This window comes from Dendrobates tinctorius, unplaced genomic scaffold, assembly GCF_039654945.1.
Source record: "Dendrobates tinctorius isolate UK_male_01 unplaced genomic scaffold, ASM3965494v1 ptg000181l, whole genome shotgun sequence".
NCBI lineage: Eukaryota > Metazoa > Chordata > Amphibia > Anura > Dendrobatidae > Dendrobates > Dendrobates tinctorius.
In genome coordinates this window covers 5,209,246-5,235,159 of record NW_027361848.1, presented here as the reverse complement: position 1 = coordinate 5,235,159, position 25,914 = coordinate 5,209,246, and the positions used below count along the sequence as shown (strand labels likewise).

The 25,914-nt window shown below is 45.5% G+C and overlaps 1 long non-coding RNA gene across 1 annotated transcript; it reads left to right on the top strand.

The window, feature by feature from the left end:
* Positions 1 to 14,855: 14,855 nt before the first annotated feature.
* On the top strand, positions 14,856 to 25,653 carry LOC141054924 (uncharacterized). The gene is made up of 3 exons (XR_012221433.1): positions 14,856 to 16,276; positions 21,843 to 21,944; positions 25,526 to 25,653. It is a non-coding gene; the product is annotated as an uncharacterized lncRNA (long non-coding RNA).
* Positions 25,654 to 25,914: the final 261 nt, after the last annotated feature.

Sequence of the window (25,914 nt, the reverse complement as noted above, 5' to 3'; positions counted from 1 at the left end):
CCCCCTTGAGGAGGGGTCACCGAACCCTCAACCACGCCACCAGGGAGATCAGGGTGAGCCCGATGAAAGGCATGCACCAATCTTTTGGCATGAATATCAGAGGCAGAGACCCAGGAATTATCCTCCTGACCATAACCCTTCCACTTAACCAAATACTGGAGTCTCCGTCTAGCAGCCGGGAATCCAGTACTTTCTCTACCTCATATTCCATGTTACCTTCAACCAATACAGGGTCTGGAGGTGCCACCCCCGGAACAACAGGTTCAACAAACCTCTTCAACAAAGATTTATGGAACACATTATGGATTTTAAATGTGACAGGAAGAGCCAAACGAAAAGAGACCGGATTAATAATCTCCACAATCTTGTAAGGTCCAATAAATCTAGGCTTAAACTTAGGAGAAGCCACCTTCATAGCAATATTTTTTGATGATAACCACACCATATCACCAACCTTAAACTGGGGACCAATGGTCCTATGTCGGTTGGAAAACCGCTGGGCCTTTTCCTGGGAGAGAGATAACTTAACTTATCCATCACTTGGTCCCAGATCTGGTGCATTCTCTCCACCACAGTGTCAACACCTGGGCAGGCAGAGGGCTCCACCTGCCCTGAAGAAAATCGAGGATGAAACCCAAAGTTACAAAAAAAAAGGTGACATCAAAGTGGCAGAACTAGCTCTATTATTTAAAGCAAATTCGGCCAAGGGCAAAAATGAAACCCAAGCATCCTGATCAGCAGAAATAAAACATCTCAAATATGACTCCAAGGTCTGGTTTGTACTCTCTGTCTGCCCATTGGTCTGAGGGTGAAAAGCAGAGGAGAAGGACAACTGAATTCCCAGCCTGGAACAGAAAGTTCTCCAAAATCTAGACACAAACTGGACTCCTCTGTCAGATACAATGTTCTCAGGAATCCCGTGCAAACGAACCACCTGTTGTAAAAACAGGGGCACCAACTCAGAGGAAGATGGCAACTTAGGGAGTGGTACAAGATGAACCATCTTAGAGAACCTATCACAAATCACCCAAATAACAGTCATCCTTTGAGAGACAGGCATATCAGAGATGAAATCCATTGAAATATGGGTCCATGGCCTCTTGGGGACAGGCAAAGGCATCAACAACCCACTAGAGCGAGAACACGATTTAGACCAGGAGCACGTCCCACAGGACTGCACAAAATTCCTGACATCACGAGACAAGGCGGGCCACCAAAAAAAACGACTCACCAGATCTCTAGTACCAAAAATACCTGGATGCCCAGCCAAAGCAGAGCAATGAACTTCAGACATCACTCTCTTCTTCCACTGGTCAGGAACATACAACTTTCCACTGGGACAACGCTCAGGTTTGTCCTCCTGGAACTCTTCCAGAGCACGTCTCAAATCGGGCGAGATGGCAGAAAGAACTACCCCTTCGCCTAAGATGGTAGCAGGCTTGGTCACCACAGGAGAATCAGCAAAGAAGCTCCTAGAGAGGGAGTCTGCCTTGACATTCTTCGTTCCAGGAAGAAAAGAAACCACAAAATCAGAACGTGTAAAAAACAAGGCCCACCTAGCCTGTCTAGGGTTCAAGCGCTTAGCCGACTCTAGGTAAATCAAATTCTTGTGGTCAGTGAGGACCACGACTTGATGCTTGGCTCCCTCCAACCAATGTCTCCACTCCTCAAATGCCCATTTCATGGCCAACAGTTCCCTATTCCCAACATCATAGTTACGTTCAGATGGAGAGAACTTTCGGGAAAAGAAAGCACAGGGATTCATTTTAGATGTTACAGGATCCTTTTGGGACAAAACAGCTCCTGCACCAATCTCAGAAGCATCCACCTCTACCTGGAATGGAAGTGAGACATCAGGTTGCCGCAAAACCGGGGAGGAGGTGAATCTTCGCTTCAGCTCCTGAAAGGAAGAAACAGCCTCCGGAGACCAATTTAACACATCAGCACCCTTCTTAGTCAAATCAGTCAATGGCTTGGCAATACTAGAAAATTTTGCTATAAATTTCCGATAAAAATTAGCAAAACCCAAAAACTTCTGGAGGGCCTTCAAAGAAGTGGGCTGAACCCAATCGTAAATGGCCTGTACCTTGGCCGGGTCCAATTCAATAGTTGACGGGGACAAAATAAATCCCAAAAAAGAAATCCTCTGTACTCCAAAAAGGTATTTAGTTCCTTTGACATACAGGGAATTCTCCCTCAAGATCCGGAACACAGTCCGAATATGTTCCACATGAGAATCACAATCCTTGGAAAAGATCAAAATATCATCCAGATAGATAATCAAAAATTTATCGACAAAATCTCGGAAAATATCGTTCATGAAGCACTGGAAGACAGAAGGGGCATTAGTGAGCCCAAAAGGCATCACCAGGTACTCAAAATGTCCCTCCGGAGTATTAAACGCCGTCTTCCATTCATCCCCATGCTTAATGCGAATAAGATTATACGCCCCCCTGAGGTCAAGCTTGGTAAACCAGCAAGCTCCTTTAACTCTGGAGAATAGATCAGAAATCAGGGGTAACGGATACTGATATTTAACAGTAATTTTGTTGAGGGCACGATAATCAATACAAGGTCTTAATGATCCATCCTTTTTGGCTACAAAAAAAAACCCGGCACCTAAGGGTGATGAGGATGGTCTAATATGACCCTTCTCCAACGCCTCCTTAATATAGGATCCCATAGCCTCGTGCTCGGGTACAGATAAATTGAAGAGCCGACCCTTGGGAAATTTACACCCCGGGCTCAGTTCAATTGCACAGTCATAACTCCTATGAGGAGGCAGAGACGCAGACTCATTCTCACTAAATACATCATAAAAGTCCGCCAAATAATCAGGAACATCATACGACTGAGGAGAGGTGGAAAACACCGGAGCCTCACTAAAGGCACACCGACAACCCCAACTCACCACAGACACAGATTTCCAATCCAAAACTGGATTATGAATTTGTAACCAGGGAAACCCCAGAACAATAGTATCATGCAGATTATGCAACACCAAAAATCTGCAATTTTCTTGATGTCTGGGGCGACCCGCATTACCACCTGGGTCCAAAACTGAGGTTTATTTTTAGCCAAAGGAGTAGCATCAATCCCCCTCAAAGGGATAGGCGTCTGCAGAGGTGTCATCGGAAATCCACAACGTTTAGCAAAATCCAAGTCCATTAGGTTTAGGGCTGCTCCCGAATCCACAAAATCCTTGGCGGAAAATGTGGACAGGGAGCAGATCAGAGTAATAGCCAGAAGAAACTTAGGTTGAACACCCCCAACAGAAAACGTGTGTGCAAAGCGTTTTCTCGTTTAGGACAGACAGAAATAATATGAGAGGCATCTCCACAGAAAAAACACAACTTATTACGCCTTCTGAACTCCTGACGCTGCTCTCTGGAAAAAACTCTATCACATTGCATAGGTTCAGACATTTGTTCAACAGGTGGCAACACCTCTCGTGCAGCTTTGCGTTCGCGCAAACGCCGATCAACCTGAATGGCTAATAACATAGAATCGTCAAGACCAGAGGGAACAGGAAATCCCACCATAGTATCTTTTACGACTTCTGACAACCCCTTCCGAAAGAGAGCAGCCAAGGCACTATCATTCCAGGTAGTAAGTACTGCCCACTTTCGGAATTTTTGACAGTACAATTCTGCAGAATCACGACCCTGGTTCAATGCTAGCAGGGTCTTTTCAGCCTGATCAATGGAATTAGGTTCGTCATACAACAACCCCAAGGCCTGAAAAAATGCGTTCACATTAGTCAGAATAGGATCATCTGGTTTCAAAGAAAACGCCCAATCCTGGGGATCGCCACGCAGCAAAGAAATGACAATTTTTACCTGCTGCGCGGAGCTCCCTGACGAGTTAGGCTTCAAGGCAAACAATAATTTACAATTATTTTTGAAATTCAAAAATTTAGACCGATCCCCAACAAATACAATTCTTTCCTGCTATTGAGTACCCTAGGATCTGCGGTATGGTGGGTGATTCTGTTATGATTGAGTCACCGTAGGAGGCAAAAACAGAAATACAAGCTAAGTCCAGAAAACCAGAGAAGTTGGCAACTATCAGATTGCAGACCCCTGAACCTATCAACACAACTAGCAGTAGCCGTGGGGGGTTCCTACGATGCCCTAGACCCCTCGATCACAGCCGGAGAATTAAATAGGCCTAAAGAAAGAAAGGTGAAATCTAAACTGCCCCAGAGCAGACCCCAAAGCAATAGGCAGCCCCCAACATATAATGACGGTGAAGCAAGATGAAAACACTAACACAGACAGAAAGATAGACTGAGCAAAGCCGGGGCCCAAAACTACCTAGATAGGAAAGGACAGGAAGGCTGCTGTCTGTAAAAACCCTATCAAAGACATAAGCCATCAAGCTGATATGAAAAAGACCCTGAAGCAGCTAGGCTTCAAAAACTAAATCAGCACTCAGGTATTTTCAGAAGACAGAGCTAAAGGAATTCAGCACACCCCAGCAGGGAATGGCAGAAATCCAGAAAAACAAAGCAAAACAAAGTCAAAGCACAAATGCAAAAAGCCGAGCAGCAAACTTAGCTTTAGAGGAGCAGGAATTCAGACTGGTCTCCAAGGATCCCACAGAGAAATCACCCGCAGGGCAGAAGGGCGTCGGCAGCCTTATATCCAGTCAGTAACTCCACTCAGCCAGTCATCATCATCAGCCTCAGGTGTTTGATAATCAGGCTCACTACCTTTCTTTACCAGAAGAGGGAGTTCCTCGGGCCTCAGTAGTGAAGGGGAAAATGAACTCACAACAGAGCACATTTATCTTTATGCCATGCACTGTTACCGTATCTGATCCTGTATATATATACTGTATGTAGGATCATTATATCCTGGGAGATGTTTGTCCTCGGGGTTTTCTATATGTTACGTGACAGATACTGTTGTACATGCACATTCCTGGAGGAGGTGAGAAAGGGTATAATTACTCAGAGCTGGAAGGGGGGGAAGCTGTAAAGGGGGATTATGCCAGTGCTTCCAGACATGTATTCACTTCACCTATGTATGTAAATATATATTCACTCGCCTATATATGTTGTACCTCTGAGGTGTAATTATACTCAGGATATATAGGTCTGTACCCCGGCTTATATAGCATTCACACTATGTTATACCCCCTGTGATCCAGCTGTACCCCGGTATATATGGTTTACCCTGGTACGTATTGCACTTCCTCTATATGTATAGTTATACCCAGGAATTATAGGAGTCCCACAGTATATGGTTGGACTGCTGTATATATAGCACTTCCTCTATATGCATAGTTATATATTGTGCCATGCTTGATGGCTCCCCCTAGTGGTGCTACACTGTCATTACAGAACCTTAACAGCTATACTATATACCCACCATTTGCTTATGAATCAGAGCATAAACACGTGCCGGCATTACTGAAGGCAGGTGTAGCTATGGACACAACCGTGCTGGTCATTAATGAGAGCTAGCAGAGGCACAAACACAACAGTGTCGGCCATTAATTAGAGTGGTCAGAGCCATGAGTGGGGTCTTTATCCTATATGAATTTCCCTAATTTAAGTAATATTGTGGGTGAGGAATGAGGCAACGCAGGGATCGGTGACTAATGGGTATAGTCCAATGTTGTGGGGCGCTCGGCGTAATTTTTCTATTTCATGGCAATGCCTTTGTCCAGGATGGAAAAGAATCGTAATAATTATCGTGGTCCCGGTGTGTGAGCCAAGAAGTTAGAGGACCCCCTCTGGCTGTTCATGTGTGTTGGTGAGTTGGGAATGCAGCGGCACGAATCGTCACTGTTATATTGACCAAGTCTTGTTTCTTTAAGGCTGACCTCTGGACAAGCAGTAATCCGGTGCAATAACCTGAAGAGCTGTATGCCTAATCTGAGGACCGTCAGTCAGGGGAGCAACTAAAGAAAGAAGTGATCACGTACATTAACACAAAATGGAATGTACCTCTTCCCAGTTTCCTTTTCATTAACGGGGAGCAGCTAAGGGTAATGTAGATAAATACATGAACAGGTAGGGCGATATGCCTAGCCCCGAGGACCTGGACCCAGCAAGTGCGGGTACACCAGTGCACGAAAACAAGTAACATAGGTTTATTTCAATCAATATGTCCAGGTATTATGAAGGTTAGGTAATAGTCGGTTATAAGGTTGATGTTACATTGGGTACAGCTTTTAATTACTCTATATTTATCATATCTTCCCCTATATACTCAGCACTATTCCAGGAATAGTAGTAGGTAGATTTAAATGATTACTGCCCAGCTATTGTACATATGGGTGTTTCTAGACCCAACTATTATATATATGGTGTTTCTAGACCCAACCATTATACATATGGGTGTTTCTAGACCCAACTATTGTACATTTGGGTGTTTCTAGACCCAACTATTGCACATATGGGTGATTCTAGACAAAAACCTGGAAATTGATCAGCTGGCTACAATATGGGCAGGATAATAGTTTTGAAGGATGACACGTGTCATTATACAGTTATGCATTCTGTTGCTACCCCCCTCCCCTTCAGAATAGAACTGATTTGACAAAGAATTTTTAGTCAGACACACGTGGGTATTCTAGCTGGAGATATTATAGCCACACAGAGAGGGTTAGAATTTGGGATTGGAAAGTCGAAGACTAATCAAAGGGCAAAAGGAAAGAAGGTTATGTTGGGAAAGGTGCAGGATTCTATTGGATGCCCGTGGCTATGTTTTGGTATTTTCATGGCCTCCAGGCCCAGACACGGAGGACCCCTGTTATGTCATGAGGATACGTCATTCTTGTCGAAATATCAGTTTGTCAGGTGTTTCAAAAAGTGATTGGTGGAAGCGGTTATGGAGCCGCACAATTAGGGAAGTCATTTTTTTCAAATAGGGTCTGCTATGGAGGCAGTGAGAGGATGTTTAAGTCCAGGAATCATAATGAGAATTGAGCGGTGGGAGTCACAACGGTACCGGTCCTATGTATGACCTCCCGGATATAACATGGCTGAAGTTTGTTAACTAAAACGGTGCATTAACTTTCGTTTGTTCTCTTACAGAGCAAGTGGCGCTACTAATTTGGATTCTAGCCCATTCTCAGGTTCACTGGGGAGCGCTATGAGCAGACAGACTGACGGACAGGATACAGATGGAGTTAGGGGTTCAACTTGGGGCAGGGTAATCAACACGAGTATCAAACAGCAGTTCTTCATCATGGAGCTCCCGATATATTAGTTTTACAAGTAGGGGATAATGACCTGGGAGTTCACCCTGGGAAGCAACTAGTTTGTGACATAAAGAGAGATTTGGAGCAGCTGTGGGTGGGGTTCATGAATTTGAAATAGTGTGGTCATACCCGGAAAAGTTAACAAGGAAGTATCCAAGTTTGTGGAGCTGCATGGGACAGTAGCGGAACGCCATGCAGTTTTTTAATCGTATGGAAAAGTGTTTTGGTTGGCAGATGGAATACACCTAATGCGGTGGGGACGGATTTATGGACATAAAAAAAGACAAGAGGCCACAGCAATGCCGTTTGGTGGGGTCTCAAGCACTTGAGTGGGTCAAGGTGGTCTCGGCGTGGCGCTGGTGCGTCCTCGAAGTTGGTTTAAATTACATTTTAGGGACTCCTGGAATACATGGATCTCCTTCATTGGACGGTGTTGTGGTGGTGGTCTGGTGAGATTGGGTGATACCCGTGGTGGAACGTTGGATTCACATTAATGGAAAACATTGGGTGACACCCGGTGACGGAGCGCCGGGGTCACAGTACTAGGAGTTTGGGTGATACCCGGTGGTGGAATGCTGTGGCCGTTTTACACCCAAGAATGGTTGTGCTGGTCTTTGTTTGAAGGGGGGGGCAGGGAATTATCCACGAGGAATCGACCTTACCAGAGTCAAGCGTCTCTGCATTTCACAGGTGCTGAGCGCGCTTTTCACAGGTGCAGTGTCTCTGCATTTCACAGGTGCAGTGTATCTGCATTTCACAGGTGCTGGGCGTGCATTTCACAGGTGCAGTGTCTCTGCATTTCACAGGTGCTGGGCGTGCTTTTCACAGGTGCAGCATCTGCGCATTTCACAGGTGCTGGACGTGCATTTCACAGGTGCAGCGTCTGCGCATTTCACAGGTGCTGAACGTGCTTTTCACAGGCGCTGGGCGCATTTTACAGGTGCAGCGTCTGCGCATGTCACAGGTGCTTGACGTGCTTTTCACTGGTGCTGGGCGCGCATTTCACAGGTGCAGCGTCTGCGCATTTCACAGGTGCTGGCCGTGCATTTCACAGGTGCTGGGCGCGCATTTCACAGGTGCTGGGCGCGCATTTCACAGGTGCTGGGCTCGTATTTCACAGGTGCTGGGCGCTCATTTCATAGGTGCTGGGCGCTCATTTCATAGGTGCTGGGTGCGTTTTTCACAGGTGCTGGGTGCGCTTTTCACAGGTGCAGCGTCTGCACATTTCACAGGTGCTGCTTCTGCGCATTGCACAGGTGCTGGGCATGCATTTCATAGGTGCTGGGTGTGCTTTTCACAGGTGCAGCATCTGCGCATTTCACAGTTGCTGGCCGCGCATTTCACAGATGCTGGGTGCACTTCACAGGTGCAGCATCTGCGCATTTCACAGGTGCTGGCCGCGCATTTCACAGATGCTGGGCGTGCAATTCACAGGTGCTAGGCGCACTTTTCACAGCTGCTGCATCTGCGCATTTCACAGGTGCTGCATCTGCGCATTTCACAGGAGCTAGGCGCGCTTTTCACAGCTCCTGCGTCTGCGCATTTCACAGGTGCAGCGTCTGCGCATTTCACAGGTGCAGCGTCTGCGCATTTCACAGGTGCTCGGCATGCATTTCACAGTTGCTGGGCATGAATTTCACAGGTGCAGCATCTCTGCGCAGTTCACAGGTGCTGGCCGCGCATTTCACAGGTGCAGCATCTCCGCACATTTCTGCCTCTCCACCGTTTGCCACTCTGCCGTATGATCCGTATTCTGCCTATAGTAAGCTGTTGCCATTATTCCCAGGTGCTGCATCTCCACGCATTCAGGAGGATGCATTACTTCCTCTCGGTGCACAATTAGGGTGTGTGCACACGTTGCGGATTTGGCCCTGCGGATCCGCAGCAGTTTCTGCTGCGTTGTACAGTACCATTTAAGTCTATGGAAAATGAAAAACGCAGTGCACACATTGTGTATTTTTCCGCGCGGATTTGCTGCGGTTTTAAATTTGCAGCATGTCACTTCTTTGTGCAGAATCCGCAGCGGTTTGACACCTGTTCCATTACAGGTGTCAAGCCACAGGCTAAGGCTGGTTTCACACTTGTGATTTTTTTTTTGCGCTGCGTTTTTGCGCATAAATGTGCATGCGTTTTTTTCCTATGCTTAACATGGGTGTGCATTGTGATGTGTTTGTACGCGTTTGCGCATGCGTTTTTTTGCAGTGTGCGCCCGGGTACACAAAATGCATCCTGTTGCATTTTTTGTGCGTCCGTCCTGTCTCAAAAAAAGCAATGTGCACGAAATTCACCCAAAAACCCATTAAAGTCTATGTGAGCGCTGACATGCGCATGTCAGCACAAAAAAAGCATGCTTTTTTTGCAAAAACCATGCGCAAAAAAAACCAAGAAACCGCATAAAACGCATGATGCGGGTTTTTATGCACGTTTGCACTGCGCACGCAGTGCAAGCGCGCATAAAAATGGATAATTCTGTTTTAATGCGTTTTCTTGTTTTTTTGCGCATGTTTTTTTTTTTTTAAAAATGCATGTGTTTTTTAACGCTGACGCACGTCAGCGCTCCCATAGACTTTAATAGGTTTTTGGGTGAAAAAAAACCCCATTAGGCTAGTTTCACACTTGCTTTTTTTTGCAGCACGTTTTTCCCGCAAAAAACGCATTGAAAAAACGCATACAAAAGCATACAACTGCTGCGTTTTTTTCAAGCATTTTTATGCGCATGCAGGAAAAAAACGCAGCGTTTTTGTGCGTTTGTATGCGTTTTTTGTGCGTTTGCGTTTTTTTACAGATTTTTGAAAAACCCCCCAAAAAAGAAAAAAAAACCATTCAACAACACACTAGACCAATGGGACTTCATTGTGGGTGTGGTATGTTAATATATAGACCCTGTCTACAGTATTCTTCACATTTGCTTGATTCTTCTCGTGACCATGGATCTGCGCTGGAAGAGTTTTCACTTCAACTTGGATTTGGACATCGCGATGGCTCAGGCGTATGCAGTTGCTTGCCATGAACAAAGGAAGAGAGAGAGGCAGCGAAGACGGCAGCGGCGGCGTATGTGGATACATCCGATTGTTGAACTACGGGAGAGCCGTGGGGCATACCACACCCTCTACAGCGAGCTCCAGGCAAATCCGGAGAAATTTACAGATTATATCCGGATGTCCCAAGAAAGTTTCAGGGATTTGCTTGCTCGTGTCCAACAATCCATCCGGAGACAGGACACACAGCTCCGTCGTGCGATTCCTCCTGAGGAACGGCTACTGGTGACATTACGGTATGTAATATTTAAAAACCAAGGGGTGCGGTCTGATGTTTTTTTTTTAAATTTAGTATTCAAAACCTTGGGTAATTAGTTTTCGTGAATGTACTAATATTTTATTTTATAGTTTTTTAAAATAATATACATAAATATTAATTTTACTTCTTTGTCTGTTCACAGATTCCTGGTGACTGGAGAAACCCTATCTTCACTACACTTCCAGTACCGTATTGGAATCTCTACCTTGTCTGGAATTGTTGCTGACACCTGCCGGGCTCTCTGGAATGTTCTTTGTCCAGAATTTATGCCCCTGCCCACCGCTGAAAAGTGGATGGAAATTGCTGACAAATTCTGGACAGTATGCAATTTTCCCAACTGTTTGGGAGCTGTTGATGGTAAACACATACGGATCATCAAACCCAAAAGAACGGGATCTGAGTACTATAATTACAAAAAGTACTTTTCAATAGTACTCATGGCCATTGCGGATGCCGGATGTATGTTTGTAGCAGTGGACATTGGAGCATTTGGCCGTGGTAATGACTCACAGGCTTTTAAAAACTCAGACATGGGCCGGAGGTTGTATGGCAACCAATTTAATTTCCCTATGCCACGGCCTCTTCCTCACACCGAAGCTCCGCCACTGCCCTTTGTAATGGTTGGCGATGAGGCTTTTCAAATGTGCGGAAACTTACTGAAACCCTACTCCAGCCGGGACTTGGACCACACCAAAAAAATATTTAATTACAGGCTGACCAGGGCCAGAAGAACTGTCGAGTGTGCTTTTGGGATTCTTGTCTCCAGATGGCGAATTCTGGGCACGGCCATTAATCTTAAACTTGAAACAGTCGATGAGGTGGTGAAGGCCTGTGTGGTTCTACATAACTTTGTGATGGCTAAAGAGCACCCGATCTTTGAACTGGACGATGATGCTCCTAACCCATTGCCTGAATTCACTCAGCACACTCTCAGGTCATCCGTTGAAGTTGGCCAAATGAGGGACCAATTTGCGGCCTACTTTATTTCTGATGTAGGACGGGTGCACTGGCAAGATGAAATGGTGTAATGTTTTTGTTTGTTTATGGTAATAAAAAACCTTATTTGATACCATTACTGAGTGCACTATATTTTTTAAACTCCAATTAAATAAAAAACTTCCCATGTATAACTGAATTTTTTGATGTTCACACACCTGGGCAGGTAAATACACATATGAGTTAAAATGCAGCATTGCTAGTCTGCGTGAAATATATTGGAACGAGCAAAGCTGCAGTCCATGAATCAGTAAACCAATTTTTTTCAAGAGAAAATTGTCCAACTAGTTGAAAAAAAAGTATGTGATTTTTTTCAAAACCCAACCCTCAAAACCCAACCCCAATGAAAGTCAATGGGGAATACAAGTCAGCATTGAGTGGATGAATGTAATCAGCTCAATTCCAACTTGTAGTGTAGAAATAGACAAGTTTCTAGAGTTATTACACTAGGCCTTGGAATGACTATACTAGGCCGTGGTATTTCAAATATGAGTATAGTAGGCCTTGGGCCTACTAGTATAGTCATATGTGAAATACCACGGCCTAGTATAGTCATACCAAGGCCTACTGTAATAACTCGATTTTTACCAACTAGGAGCTTATTTCACGAAAAACAAACTGGTGAAACTTGACAAGTTTCAACAGTTTGTTTTTCATGAAACCAGATTCTAGTTGGTAAAACTAGAGTTATTACACTAGGCCTTGGAATGACTATACTAGGCCGTGGTATTTCAAATATGAGTGTAGTAGGCCTTGGGCCTACTAGTATAGTCATATGTGAAATACCACGGCCTAGTATAGTCATACCAAGGCCTACTGTAATAACTCGATTTTTACCAACTAGCATCTTGTTTCACAAAAAACAAACTGGTGAAACTTTTTAAGAAAGAAACTTATTTTTTAGACAAGTTTCAACAGTTTGTTTTTCATGAAACCAGATCCAAGTTGGTAAAACTCGAGTTATTACACTAGGCCTTGGTATGACTATACTAGTCCGTGTTATTTCACATATGACTATACTAGGCCTTGGGTTGGTTTTTAACATGTATTTACCCATCAGTGTGTGTGAGCGGCGCAAACAACATTAATGAAACTTTGTAATGGTGAACCACAAATGTAAATTTATTTTTAATCACAAAAATAAACCAAAAAATTATTTTTTCCGGCGTTTGGGGGCAGATGGTTTCAATTTTGGGGGTGTGCAGGGAATATGCAACACTTGCAGTTGAAGACGGTGTTTGAGGGGAAGGGGCAACAAAACTTGTGGGGGAAGGTAGTCCAGTTAAGGGAATTAAACTAGGAACACTTGGAGGAGAGGAAATCTGTTCAGGTACATTTGTTGTAATGGCATGTCGCCGTAGGCTTGTGTGCCTGGACCGACTTTGGCCCAATGCCCGCCTTGATGGATTTCGCCTTGAACTTGGGGCAAATATTGAGTGTAGGTCCCCCGTCTGCTGGGGTGGCTGCTGCTGCTGCTGAGGTGGCTGCTGCTGCTGAGGTGGCTGATTTCGCCTTGAACTTGGGGCAAATATTGAGTGTAGGTCCCCCGTCTGCTGGGGTGGCTGCTGCTGCTGCTGAAGTGGCTGCTGCTGAGGTGGCTGCTGCTGAGGTGGCTGCTGCTGAGGTGGCTGCTGCTGCTGAGGTGGCTGCTGCTGCTGCTCTTGGTTGGCAGTGCTCATCCTTGCAGGAGGACTGGTGGCGGCAGTGATGGTCCAGGTTTGCGGAGTGGTGGTGGCAGGGCTACTACATGTTGTTGTAGCGGCAGGGCTGTTCCATGTTTGCCTAGTGGTGGCTGAGCTCCACGCATGCATGGGAGTGGCGGTGGTGCTCCAGACAGGAGCAGCGCTTGCCATGGTGGTGTCGGTGAAGTGACCAGCTGCACTCAGACTTGTGGTGGTGTAACGGTGGGTGTCCTGGCTTTGAATAGAGGTGTCCGTGCAGTAGTATGCAGCACAAGTCGGTAGTGAGGTGAAGCGAGTCAATGGTGGCACAGGTGGAAATGACACCACTGACTGCTGACCGTACCGATTATGCTGCATAGCCTGCAAGAAAGCATTGTTGCAGGCCTGCAGCATATTCAGCTGTTGCTCAGGACTAAGGTGTTCCGCCATGCCCTTTTCAATCTTACTAAAAAAATGGTGTGCTGGTCTGTTGAGGTCGGCCTCCAGACGGTCAAGGTGCTGTTCTACAGAATTGAAGCGGTGTTCAAAGTGGTTAAAACCACGTTCCATGAGTGCAAAACCGCTTTCAACTCTGTCGGACAGCGACTTGAGGCTGGAATTAAAGGCCTCGCTCAAATGCATAAACTCGGGCAAGACATTCCTGTCCAAGGCCCTCTGCCGCTGGCGGGTAGTGCCCGCATAACCAGTGGCAGAGACCTGGGACAGGGGAACACCTGATGGCCCAGCTTCCTGGTCACCAGCTGTGTGTGTGGCTGACCTGCAAGGTGCTTCCTGGCTGTCGGATGGCTGGGACGGGTCAGAGGACGTCCGAGGAAGGACCGCTCCAGGGCCAGGTTGCAGGGTGCTGCTCCAGGTGCTGTGGAAGAAAGGAAAATCATTACTACCATGCCTTTACAAGAAGCATCAGCTGTGGATTAGAAAAACACAGATTAATAAAAATAAAAACCCAAAATTTATAATACTTACGATCTCGTGGCAAGGACCGGTCTTAGGAACTGCAACGCGTGATAGTGACGGTATCTAGTTCTGGTCCTTGACGCAGATCCACTGCGAACCTGGCCCTCAGCACGAACATCACTGTTGAAGCGGTCCTTGATCGAACGCCAACGTGTTCGGACTTTGTCCACTGTTGGGAAAAAAAAAACCAGTGCCGTCAAGGACAACAGTCACTGCGGCACAATATAGCAATACAATACTCAAAGCAGTCACTGTAGAGCCCGATGACACTGTTGGGTTTCCTGCTAGAATATACCTAGCACGAAACCCAACAGTGCCGTCAAGGACAACAGTCACTGCGGCACAATATAGCAATACAATACTCAAAGCAGTCACTGTAGAGCCCGATGACACTGTTGGGTTTCCTGCTAGAATATACCTAGCACGAAACCCAACAGTGCCGTCAAGGACAACAGTCACTGCGGCACAATATAGCAATACAATACTCAAAGCAGTCACTGTAGAGCCCGATGACACTGTTGGGTTTCCTGCTAGAATATACCTAGCACGAAACCCAACAGTGCCGTCAAGGACAACAGTCACTGCGGCACAATATAGCAATACAATACTCAAAGCAGTCACTGTAGAGCCCGATGACACTGTTGGGTTTCCTGCTAGAATATACCTAGCACGAAACCCAACAGTGCCGTCAAGGACAACAGTCACTGCGGCACAATACAGAGCAGGGAAATACTCACTAAACGCCTTTTTGGAGGATGCTGTGGCGCTGTCCCAGCCATCCATCAACGCTGCGGCCACCTCATTCCATAGCCGCCGGGTCACCACATTGTCCTTGTACAGCCGGTCACGGCTGTCCCACAACGGCGCACGCTCCTGGACCAGGCTGATGAGCTGCTCATTATCCAGGTAGACGTCTTCATCCCGTTGTGGAACCTAGACAAAACACATTCATTAGAATAATCAAATTTAAATTGAATAAAAAGTTACAAAAAAAAGAAACATAAAAAAAGAGTAAAAATAGAAGATAAAAAATAAAGAACATTACAAATCATTTGATACATACATTCCGTATCACCACCGGGACTTGGCTTCGCTGCTCCTGCTCTTCGCCCTCAGAAGTCCCGTCCGCAGAAGATGATGATGATGATGTCTTAAAAAAGTTGAAAAAAACATAAGAGATTTGGAGTAGCAGCAGATATACTTACCAGATGCACGAAAATAATCACCTCACGGTCTGCTTGCGCCAATTCCTGCCGCGATGGGGAATATTCGGATTCTGAAGACATACTGCATGTAAAAATAATAAAAATCATTAGTACATACATAATTTAAAAGGACAGGCATATAATGTAATATACTCACATTCTTGCGCTGATAATGTGTTCCTTGGTGACTGTCTGCTCTCCAATCTGTCAGTGTAGTAGTGGCAGAGTTTTGGCAGGCACCTCCTTTATATAGCCTTTTTTTTTTTACTTTAGAAGTTTATAACTAGTACAACAAGTGGACACCACCAAAAAAACGCAGCGCTAAAAAAAGCATACATGCGCATGCCAGTGCTCACGTATGCGCATCCATAGGCTATAATGGCCATTTTTAGCGCAAAACGTGCGCATACGTGCGCATGCGTTTTTTTCCAGGACCAAAAAATGCAACATGTAGCGTCTGTGAAATACAAACGCACACCCCAAAAAAACGCAGCGCATGAAAATCGCATACGTGCGCATGCCAGCGCGCAGGTATGCGCACCCATGTTAAATATAGGGGAAAAAACGCATGCGCACGTATGCGTTTTTTTCAAGCGCAAAAAAACGCAAATGTGAAACCAGCCTTACTCCACCGTTTGATACACTGCAGTATGATCTGTATTCTGCCTCTAGTAAGCTGTTGCCAGAGGTGCTGATTCAATTAGCCACATTGGCTATTTCGGAGACTGCGGACAACCTGAAAAGTCAGGTAATGCCATGTACAAGCTCTCATATCCTCTATGTATCTATGATATTTTCTGGTGAGTGACCAGATGTCTCCTGATTGTAGGCGACTTTGAGGACTCGTACCTTCAAGTATCACCTGGATTTGGGACACAACAGCCAGTCATACGATGCTCTCGCACATATTCCCAATCACAGCAGGTGAGACTGAGGTCCAATGGCTCGTGGTGTGAGGCGGAGGTCTGATGGCTCGTGGTGTGGGGTTCAGGGCTGACAGCTTGTGGTGTGGGGCGGAGATGAGTATGTTGTGCCTGAGCCTTAGACCCCAGCATATGCTCCATACATGGCCAAAAGGAGGATGGAAGCATCTCTTTCGTGTCTGGCCCTGATCATGAGCCGCTCCATACACCCGCTACTCGCCTGTAACGTACATGCACCTCAGTGGTTGGGAATGTATTAACCCCTTTCTGCCAATAGACGTACTATCCCGTCCATGTGCCCTGGGACTTAATTCCCAAGGATGGGATAGTACGTCTAATGCGATCAGCGGCGCCCACTTGGTGAGCGCCGCTGATCGCGGCCGGGTGTCAGCTGATTATCACAGCTGACACCCGGCACAATGTGTCAGGGGCGGTCACGGGCCGACCCCGACACGTTAACCCCTTGTACACCGCGATCAAACACGATCGCGGTGTACCGGGAGTTAAAGGGAAGCATCGGCAGGGAGGGGGCTCCCTCCGTGCTTCCCTGAGCCCCCCACAGCAGCGCAATGTGCAGCGCTGCTGCCGGGGGCTCTTTCCCTACAGGCCCCCGGATCCAAAATGGCGACGGGGGCCTGTAGGGAGCTGACTTCCTCACTGCCTGCAAAGCGCAGGCATGAGGAAGTCTGCAGAACTGCCTGTGACAGATTGCTGATCTGTCACAGTGATCTGTGATGTGACAGATCAACGATCTGTCACAGGACAGTGATGTCCCACCTGGGACTATGTAATAAAGTAAAAAAAAAGTGTAAAAATAATTTTTAAAAAATCGCTAAATAAATTAGTAAAAAAAAAAAAATATTCCCCAATAAATTCATTTTTTGAAAATAAAAAAAAAAACAATAAAAGTACACATATTTGGTATCGCCGCATCCGTAGCGACCCGCCCTATAAAACTGTCCCATTAGTTAACCCCTTTAGCAAACCCCTTAAAAAATAAAAATAAAAAACTAAGCAAAAAATAATGATTTATCATACCACCGAACAAAAAGTGCAATAACACGCGATCAAAAAGACGCATATAAATATCCATGGTACCGCTGAAAACGTCATCTTGTCCCGCAAAAAACGAGCCACCATACAGCATCATCCGCAAAAAATTTAAAAAGTTATAGCTCGCAGAATAAAGCGATGCAAAAATAATTATTTTTTATATAAAATTGTTTTCATTGCAAAAAACCGACAAAACATAAAAAAACGACCTAAATGAGGTATCGCTGTAACCATACTGACCCAAAGAATAAAACCGGTTTATCAATTTTACCGCACGCGGAACGGTGTAAACGCACCCCCCCAAAAGAAATTCATGAAACGCTGGTTTTTGTTCATTCTGCGTCCCAAAAATCGGAATAAAAAGCGATCAAAAAATGTCACGTGCCCAAAAATGGTACCGATAAAAACGTCAACTCATCCCGCAAAGAATAAGACCTCACATGACTCGGTGGGTCAAAATACGGAAAAATTATAGCTCTCAATATGTGGTGATGCAAAAACTATTTTTACAATAAAAAGCGTCTTTTAGCGTGCGACAGCTGCCAAACATAAAAACCGCCATAAATAGTAAATCAAACCCCCCGTTATCACCCCCTTAGTTAGGGAAAAATAATAAAATTAAAAAAAAGTATTTATTTCCATTTTCCCATTAGGGTTAGGGCTAGGGTTAGGGCTGAGATTAGGGTTAGGAGTGTGTTGGGGTTAGGGTTGGAGTTGTAATTGGGGGGTTTCCACTGTTTGGGTACATCAGGTGCTCTCCAAATGCAACATGGTGTCTGATCTCAATTCCAGCCAATTCTGCGTTGAAAAAGTCAAATGGTGCTCCTTCCCTTCCAAGCTCTGCAATGCGCCCAAACAGTGTTTTACCTCCACATATAGGGTATCAGCATACTCAGGACAAATTGCAAAACAACTTTTGGGGTCCAATTTCTCCTGTTACCCTTAGGAAAATAAAAAATTGGGGGCAAAAATATCATTTTTGTGGAAAAAAATGATTTTTTTATTTTCACGCCCAGGCGTTATAAACTTCTGTGAAGCACTTGGGGGTTCAAAGTGCTCACCACACATCTAGATAAGTTCCGTGGGGGGTCTAGTTTCCAAAATGGGGTCACTTGTGAGGAGTTTCAATAGTTTAGGTACATCAGGGGCTCTCCAAACGCACATGACACCCGCAGACCAATCCATCAAAGTCTGCATTCCAAAACGTCACTACTTCCCTTCCGAGCCCCGACATGTGCCCATACAGTAGTTTTCTCCCACATATGAGGTGTCAGCGTACTCAGGACAAATTGGACAACAACTTTTGGGGTCCAATTTATCCTGTTACCCTTGGGAAAATAAAAAAAATGGGTACTAAAAGATGATGTTTGTTGAAAAAATACGATATTTTTATTTTCACGCCCGGTCGTTATAAACTTCTGTGAAGCACTGGGGGGTTCAAAGTGCTCACCACACATCTAGATAAGTTCCTTAGGGGGTCTAGTTTCCAAAATGGGGTAACTTGTGGGGGGGTTTCCACTGTTTAGGTACATCAGGGGCTCTCCAAAAGCAACATGACACCCGCAGACCATTCCATCAAAATCTGCATTCCAAAACGTCACTACTTCCCTTCCGAGCCCCGACGTGTGTCCATACAGTAGTTTTCTCCCACATATGAGGTATCAGCGTACTCAGGACAAATTGGACAACAACTTTTGGGGTCCAATTTCTCCTTGTACCCTTGGGAAAATGAAAAAATTGGTGACTAAAAGATCATGTTTGTGGAAAAAATACGATTTTTGCATTTTCACGCACGGGCATTATAAGCTTCTGTGAAGCACTGGGGGGTTCAAAGTGCTCACCACACATCTAGATAAGTTCCTTGGGGGGTCTAGTTTCCAAAATGGTGTCATTTATGGGGGGTTTCTACTGTTTTGGTACATTAGGGGCTTTCCAAACGCGACATGGTGTCCGATCTCAATTCCAGCCAAAAACGTCAAATGGCGCTGCTTCCCTTCCGAGCTCTGCCATGCGCCCAAATAGTCATTTACCCCCACATGTGAGGTATCAGCGCACTCAGGACAAATTGCACAATAACTTTTAGGGACCTATTACCCTTGGAAAACTAAAAATTGGGGGTGAAAAGATCATTTTTGTGGAAAAAATATGATTTTTTAATTGTACCGCTGTACGTTATAAACTTCTGTGAAGGCCTTGTGGGTTCAAAGTTCTCACCACATATCTAGATAAGTTCCTTGGGGGGTCTAGTTTCCAAAATGGGGTCACTTGGGGGGGTTTCCACTGTTTAGGTACATCAGGGGCTCTCCAAACACGACATGGCGTCTGATCTGAATTCCAGCCAATTTTGCATTGAAAAAGTCAAATGGCGCTCTTTCCCTGCTGAGGTCTGCCATGCGCCGAAACAGTGTTTCCCCCCCACATATCAGGTATCGGCGTACTCAGGACAAATTGCACAATAACTTTTGCAGTCCAATTGCTCCTGTTACCCTTGGTAAATTAAAAAAAATTGAACCTGAAGTATTTTTTTAGTGAAAAAAAGTTAAATGTTCATTTTTTTTTTAAATATTCAAAAAATTCCTGTGACGCACCTAAAGGGTTAATAAACTTCTTGAATGTGGTTTTGAGCACCTTAAGGGGTGCAGTTTTTAGAATGGTGTCACTTTTGGGTATTTTCTATCATATAGACCCCTCAAAGTGGCTTCAAATGTGATGTGGTCCGTAAAAATAAAATGGTGTTGCAAAAATGAGAAATCGCTGGTCAACTTTTAACCCTTATAACTTCCTAACAAAAAAAAATTTTGGTTTCAAAATTGTGCTGATGTAAAGTAAACATGTGGGAAAAGTTACTTATTCAGTTTTTTGTGTGCTATATCTCTGTGATTTAATGGCATAAAAATTCAAAGTTGGAAAATTGCGAAATTTTCAAAATTTTCGCCAAATTTCCGTTTTTTTCACAAATAAACGCAAGTTATTTGAATGAAATTTTACCACTAGCATGAAGTACAATATGTCACGAGAAAACAGTGTCAGAATCACCGAGATCCATGGAAGCGTTTCAGAGTTATTACCTCATAAAGGGACAGTGGTCAGAATTGTAAAAATTGGCCTGGTCATTAACGTGCAAACCACCCTTGGGGCTTAAGGGGTTAAAGGTACCACAGGAAAAATGGCAATGGGCAGAAACATCACTGACCTAACTTGTTAAAGGGAACTTGTCACGTCGTTTTGTGTAAGCTGCACCCACTGCCTTTCAGGGCTTATCTACAGCATTCTATAATCCTGTAGATAAGCCCATGCTCTAACCTGAAACAGAAGAAAAACAAGTTTTATTATACTCACAGTGGGGCAGGGTTGGGCGCGGTGGGTGTCTTGTTCCGGTGCCTCCCATCTTCATGGGATTATGTCCTCCTCCTTACTTCTCCCTCGGCGCAGGCACACTGCTCTGCCCTGTTGAGGGCAGAGTAAAGTACTGCAGTACACAGGCGCGGGACCTCTCTGACCTTTCCCGGCGCCTGCACACTGCAGTACTTCACTGTGCCTTCAACACGGCAAAAAAGTACGCTTTTGCAGGACCTGCGAAACGAAGCAAGGAAGAGGACTTCATCGCATGAAGATGGGAGGCGGTGGACCTGGACCTATGACGCCCATTGGAACGAACCGCACCCGGGTGAGTATAATAAAACTTGTTTTTCTTCTCTTTCAGGTTAGAGCAGGGGCTTATCTACAGCTTTATAGAATACTGTAGATAAGCTCTGAAAGGCAGTGGCCACAGCTTACAGGGCCAAAACGATGTGACAGGTTCCCTTTAACCCTCACTTAGCCAGAGTATGTCCCAGTTACACGCTGCGGTCAGGAGTGCTGGAATATTAGGGTCTGGTTGGTTCCTCATCCCCCCCCTATATAGCACCGTTAATTCCCCAGCTTTACCGACGTCATCGCTGTTCCTATCGGGGCACACAATCTACATTCCATATGTCTGTGGAGTGTGAGAGAAAACAGAGAACATACAAACTGCTTGCAGGTGTTATCCTTGTTGCGATTTGAATCCAGGACCGCAGTTCTGCAATGGTAACCACTGAGCCACTGCATGCTAATCACTGAGCCACTTTGCTGCCCCAATATCCATTTGGGTCCAAACTGAACAGTCTCATCTAATACTGTACATATGAGGCTATCTTATTTGGATCAGGAGACCCGTAGCTGGTAAGGACCACGTGGGCTCTAGGATGAAGGTCAGCGGTCTGGAATCCGACATCAGACGGAGTTTGGAGACTCCAGATTGTTGACTTGTATCACACAGTAGAAAAAATTTCGTGGTACATTGTACCATATAACACATACATACATTATCTACATGAGGCACAATTGTTAAAGGGGTCATACAGAATTTGGAAAAAATTCTCTTTGGAGCTGATCTGTAATATCTGACACAACCTGTAGACTAAGGTAGCACTGTTTTTAAAGGCAAGCTGCCATGATTTTTAATCTTTTCCATCCTGTTTACTTCTCACCAGTGGCCTTGGTTCGCCTTGTCTCCTTTGGTTTGGATGCCGTATTCCCACATCAATCACCTTCTGCAAGCACTGGAAGAGAATAACAGTCGGCTAAACCGAGAGGTAAGAGCCGCAGTCACCGTCACACATGCATGTGGTGTTTGGGGAGCTTGGTATATGCTCCGATTATAGGACATGTCCCCCATTAGTCGCTGCACATTCTGCCGCCTTTCTTACCAGATGCCACAATAGGCCCCATTCTAAGTCTGTGCTGCCTGGTGCTACTGGGTTGCTTGTCAAGTAAGGACGAGAATCGGAAAAGCCAAAGCTTGTCCTCTGCATGCGCCTTGACTCCCTGACCGTTAATGGCGCGATTTCACATCACATGACCGTGGTGACTAATGGTGATATCATGAATGGTGACATAATCTTATTAATCATAATCTTAATCTTATTAATATTACTTGCACTCCCTCATCTCCATCTTTTAATTGTGCCCTCTGGAATCCACGGTCTGCTTGTAACAAGCTTGCTTTCCTACGCAACTACTTTCTGAACAACTCTCTTAATCTGTTGGCCCTCACTGAAACCTGGATTCAGGATTCTGACACTGTCTCTCCTGCTGCCATTTCCTACGGTGGCTTACAATTCTCTCACTCCCCAAGACCCACAACAGACATGGTGGTGGAGTCGGCATACTCCTGTCTCCACAATGCACTTTCCAGGTCATCCCCCCAGTTCCATCACTCATTCCCTTCTTTTGAGGTCCACACCATCAGGCTCTTCCGTCCCCTCTCCGTCAGAGTAGCGGTCATATACCGGCCCCCAGGCTCACCCACACATTTCCTTGACCACTTTTCAGCCTGGCTGCCGCACTTCATGTCCTCAGAACTTCCAACCCTTATCCTGGGAGACTTCAACATCCCCATTAACAGCTCTACTTCCACATCTGCATCCCAGCTTCTATCACTAACCACCTCTCTAGGCCTCTCGCAGCTTTCAACCTCTGAGACACACAAGGACGGTAACACCCTTGATCTGGTCTTCGGCCAGCTCTGTTCAATCTACGACCTAAATACTGTATCTCACCGCTTCCACTCTCTGACCACAACATTCTCTCCTTCACGCTCACAAATCCTCGCCCACCCCAGCTCACTCCTACCTACCACACAGTCAGAAATCTACAAGCCATTAACCCTCAGACACTTTCAGACTCCCTACATCCATCACTGTCCCCAATCTCCTCTTTTTCCTGTCCTAATCTGGCTGTTGATCACTACAATGACACTCTTAGAAGCACCCTTGACCAAGTAGCTCCCCTCACCCTCAGAACCTCCAAGCACAGAGTAAAACAGCCCTGGCTCACATCACAAACTCAACTTCTTCAGAGATGCTCTAGGAGTGCTGAATGCCTATGGAGAAAAACCCGAACACCAGAAGACTTCATCCACTTCAAATTTATGTTAAGAACCTATAACACTGCCCTTCACCTCGCCAAACAGACCTACTTCACCACCCTGATCTCCTCACTAGCCAACAACCCCAAGAAACTTTGACACTTTTCACTCCCTCCTCAGACCAAAAGCACAAGCCCCTATCACAGACATTTGTGCTGATGACCTGGCCTCCCACTTTACAGAAAAAATAGATAATATCCGTCAGGAAATCTGCTCCCAACCACCAAGTGCTGTGACTCCCATCCCTTCCTGCATCTCCCCTGGCTCACTTTCCACATTTGATCCCATCACAGAAGAAGAAGTCTCCAGACTGCTCTCTTCTTCTCGTCCAACTACATGCATTACCGACCCCATTCCCTCACATCTCCTCCAGTCTCTCTCTCCAGTCGTCACAACCCACCTAACTACAATCTTTAATCTCTCCCTCTCCTCGGGCATTTTCCCATCCTCCTTCAAACACGCCATTGTTACTCCATTACTAAAGAAACCCACTCTTGACCCATCCTGCACAAACAACTACAGACCAGTCTCCAATCTCCCCTTTATCTCTAAGCTTTTGGAACGCCTAGTTTACTCCCGCCTTACCCGTTACCTCTCCACTCACTCCCTTCTAGACCCTTCACAGTCCGGCTTCCACCCCCTACATTCGACTGAAACTGCACTCATCAAAGTGACCAATGACCTACTGACAGCAAAACGTAACGGTGACCACTCTCCTCTCATTCTTCTTGACCTATCTGCAGCTTTCGATACTGTTGACCACCATCTCCTACTCTCTAGGCTCCAGTCACTAGGCATTAAGGACACTGCTCTCTCCTGGTTCTCTTCCTGTTTCTCTGACCGCTCCTTCAGTGTTTTGTTCTCTGGCTCCACGTCATCTCCTTTTCCTCTTGCTGTCGGGGTGACACAGGGCTCAGTCCTTGGCCCCCTTCTTTTCTCTCTCTACAAAGCTCCAATTGGACTGACCATCAGCAGATTTGGCTTTCAGTACCATCTTTATGCTGATGACACACAACTATATATGTCATTCCCCGACCTTACCCCTGCTGTACTACAGAACGCAAGTGACTGTCTGTCTGCAGTCTCCAATATCAAGTCCACTCTCTATCTGAAACTCAACCTCTCCAAAACTGAACTTCTTCTGCTCCCACCATCTACTAACCTCCGTAAATCTGACATTTCCCTCTCCGTGGGTGGTACCACAATATCACCCCGGCAGTAGGCGCGCTGTCTGGGTGTTATGTTTGACACCAATCTCTCCTTCACATCCCATATACAATCTCTTGCCCGCTCTTGCTGCTTACACCTAAAGAACATTTCTAGAATCCGCCCTTTTCTCACCATGAAAACAACAAAAACCCTCACTGTTGCATTGATCCACTCCCACCTGGATTACTGCAATGCTCTATTAATTGGCCTCCCCGTCACTCGACTATCCCCTCTCCAGTCCATACTTAATGCAGCGGCCAGGGTCGTCCACCTGACTAATCGGTACTCGGACATGTCTGCTCTTCGTCAGTCATTACACTGGCTGCCCATTCATTATAGGATCCAATTCAAAGTACTTGTTCTCACCCACAAAGCTCTCCACAGTGCGGCACCCCCCTACATCTCCTCCCTCATTTCTGTCTATCGGCCTAGCCGATCGCTGCGCTCTGCAAACGACTTTCGACTAACCTCTGCACTAATCCGTACCTCCCATTCCCGACTCCAAGACTTCTCCCGTGCTGCTCCTATCTTCTGGAATGCTCTACCCCAAGAAATTAGGACTAGCCACAATTTGCATAGTTTTAGGCGCTCCCTCAAAACACATTTTTTCAGAGCGGCCTATCACGTTCACTAATCAAAGTCATTCTATGTGTAAGTGTGCGTGTGTAGCCCATTCATTATCTCCATCCATCCTTCACTCCCTCAAGATGGCTGGACCTTCATTGCAAATACACAATTGTAAATACACACCTGTACTTTGTATCTCCCCCACCTCATTGTAGATTGTAAGCTCTCACGAACAGGGTCATCTTATTTCGTCTTATGTTGCTTTAATTATTGTATTGTTAACATTGTTACTTATGACTTGTGTTTTGAAACTGTTAAACTGTAAAGCGCTGCGGAATATGTTGGCGCTATATAAATAAAGATTATTATTATTATTATAATGCCACACTCAAACTGTAATGGATTAGAGCCATGGCAGCTGGGCTCAGACCATCTGTGCACCATTAATGTCTTCCTCCATTTCCTTTACAGCTGCAGGAGAAGCTCAGTGGCAAACTCGACTACTACTTTCAGAAGTTGGGAGACTCCACGTCGCATCTGCTCAGCCGCCGGAGAAGCTAGCACCGCTCTGTGCTTCATGGTTTTCCCCCTTTATACCTGTGTTTAGTCTTTTTTATATAATAAAATTTAATATTTTCTATGTTTTTGCGATCCGGAGTCACTGGTTTCTAGGTAATGGGCCGTGTCCTCAGCGTTAGATAAGTTACATCAAGTTTATGGCTTATATTAATTAAACTGCTAGCAGACTCCACCCCTCCCACTAAGCCCTGCCCACTTTTTAGAACTGCGTCATAAAGGTGGGTCCAGTTGGCGTAGAGTAAGGGTCCTGTCACACTAAACGATGCACCAGCGATCCCAAC